The 2,739-nt window shown below is 41.7% G+C and overlaps 1 protein-coding gene across 1 annotated transcript in view; it reads right to left on the bottom strand.

Moving 5' to 3' along the window:
• Positions 1 to 2,739, bottom strand: part of LOC310669594 (uncharacterized protein) — a 570,356-nt gene that overhangs the window by 287,641 nt on the left and 279,976 nt on the right. The window lies entirely within an intron of this gene.

The raw sequence follows: 2,739 nt of genomic DNA, 5'->3' as shown, positions 1-2,739 counted from the left end.
GTTTCTGAGGGCCTCAAAGGAGGATGGGAAATGTAGTTCCCTCGCTTCCCTCTGCCTGTTTGCTTCAGTTATCTTGCAATTAGTGTCACCGTGGTACAACTTTGGGGGGAATTAGGGGGTGGGGAGAGGGATGGACGGCTCTGTCAATTTAGGTTCTCTCAGCTACTCTTTCTTCCAATCTTAATAATAATCTTACATCCAGTTCTCCATATTTCTGAAGTAATTTGTGGATCTCTTGGGAAAACAAACCCTTTTGAAAATTCACCAGCATTATAGTGCAAATATATCATTATAAACACATTTTAGTATGCAGTTTTGATGAATGTACCCTTTTTAAAAAAAATAAAAATTCTAACATAATGCGCTTTTGTGTATTATTTTAACTAATAGATTAATTTTTACACACTTTCTCCTAATGTGCATTTTTTTTTTGTAAACATTGGTTAGCTGGGGAACTGCATCACAAAATTTGGAGAAAGGTGACTTTCAAAGACTAGCTGTGATTCAGCTTGCATATTGGTTGAAGAAGTACAAACCAGGTAGTTTATAATTAAAATACAAAAAAACTCACAAAAATAGACAATTTCTTCCCTATCCCTGATAAAGGAGTAAGCTGCCACTTAAACAAACTGGTCTTTCTCTTGTGCCATATAAACTGTGTGTGAAGTTTTCTTCCTGGAGCAGTGGAAAAAGCTGCACCTGTTGGATTTCTGCTTTGTCAAGTTGCTGGAAAAGGCAAAAGCACATGGTCAGCAAAAAAGGTAGTAATCTTAGGTGTAAGATAATCACACAATGTTTGTTCCATATGTGCTCTGGAACTCCCTGACTACTGATACCAGGCAGGCGCCTTCACTATCCTGTTTTAGACGCCTGCTTAAAACCATTCTGTTTCTGCAAGCCTTTCCATACACAATAATTAGGGGAAACCATGACTGTTTGAAGTAGTGTAATATTGCTTTAGATGTATAGTGCAGATGGGGCTGAATTTTTACTCAGAGCAGGCCCACTGAAATTAAGGTACCTGTTAGTCATATCCATCAATTTCAATGGGCCTACTCGGAGCAAGACTTAACACTTGCTACAACTTAAAAACTAAACATAAAACAATTGTAGCTACATCATGTGTAGGCTATGATGTTGCTCTTCAGTCTGACCCCAAAGCTTTGAGGCTGGTGTATTTGTGTGTGGTTCCCCCACCTTCTCATCTGACCAGTTCTTCTTCAGCTGGTCTCAACTCAGAGGGCCCCTCAAGGGGATCCTCAATGTTGGTTCTGGAGACCCTGCCTGCTCCTAGGGTCCTCGGCCTATGAGGTCTCTGGTTTATTCTCTGGGAGCATCATGTGAAAAACCAATCAGGCATGGGTGAGAGCAGGGATCAGCAAACTTTTTCAGCAGGGGGCCGGTCCACTGTCCCTCAGACCGTATGGGGGGGCCGGACTGTATTTTGAAGCAAAAAATATGAACGAATTCCTATGCCCCACAAATAACCCAGAGATGCATTTTAAATAAAAACATACATTCTACTCGTAAAAACACTAGGCAGGCCCCACAAATAACCCAGAGATGCATTTTAAATAAAAGGACACATTCTACTCATGTAAAAACACACTGATTCCTGGACCATCCGCGGGCCGGGTTTAGAAGGCTATTGGGCCAGATCTGGCCCTCGGACCTTAGTTTGCCTACCCATGGGTGAGAGTGTTCCTAGTAAGGACCAAAACCCACAAGTCCAGAGCTAGAATGAACCTGGAATGTCCTGTCCTGGTTACAAATAAGAGCACAGCAAGGCAGGTTGGTTGTTTCAGCACCATGGAGAACTCCATGCGAGCAACTTGCCACAAGAATGGCTCTAGGTCAGAGGTTGTCAACCTAGCCCCTACCGCCCACTAGTGGGCGTTTCAGGATCCTAGGTGGGCGGTAGGGGGTTCTATGGCACATGCTGAATCCTCCTTCCATTGAGCACTGGTGGGCGGTAAGGAAATTTTACCGTCAAGAAAGATGCATTAGTGGGCAGTGGGTATAAAAAGGTTGACTACCCCTGCTCTAGGTGAACTGAAGCTCTTTGAGCCTCTGCATCAAATCTACCTTTCCTTTGCAAACCAAGCTGAATTTCTTCCCCTGTACCCAGCCTCCAAGGCCACTGATCCCTCCCACTTGTGACCTTATGGTGGTGTTTTGCCTACCTAAGAATCAATTTAAAGAAAGGGCTGCAAAACGTATGGCCATCCAGATGTTGCTACACTACAGCTCCCATCAATCTTTTAATTTTTTTAAACAGGCATCATTATTGAAAGTTAAAAAAGAAAAACATAATTATATGTGCACTAAACATGGCAAAACGTAAATAAAAGAGAGAAAAAGAAAAGGAGAAGCAGCAGCTGTGTAGAAGACAAAGTAAAAGTGGGGGGGACGGGACCAAAACTGTATACTTTACAGAATTGTTGTAATTCACCAGATCTTAACCTATTACAGTATATGTAAGAATGGGTTCCAACTATTGAATTTGTCCATGGCAAGTCTGCATTTATATGCAAGATGTTCATATGTTGCAAGTTTGTACAAGTCTTTGATCCAATTGTAGAAGGGAGCTGCATTTTTATTTTTCCAATTCACCAGTATCAGTCTTTTTGCCATGATAATGGTGCGGAGAGTCCACTCATATTGTCCTTTTGTAAGGATCCATGTGCTGGGTATATAATTCAAAAGAATATTTTCCCACAGTAAATGTAAGATCATTCT

The sequence above is a fragment of the Podarcis tiliguerta genome (assembly GCF_965153285.1).
Source record: "Podarcis tiliguerta genome assembly, chromosome: Z".
Classification (NCBI taxonomy): Eukaryota; Metazoa; Chordata; class Lepidosauria; order Squamata; family Lacertidae; genus Podarcis; species Podarcis tiliguerta.
Note: the sequence above shows the minus strand (reverse complement) of the source record. Positions and strands in the feature narration are given on the sequence as shown.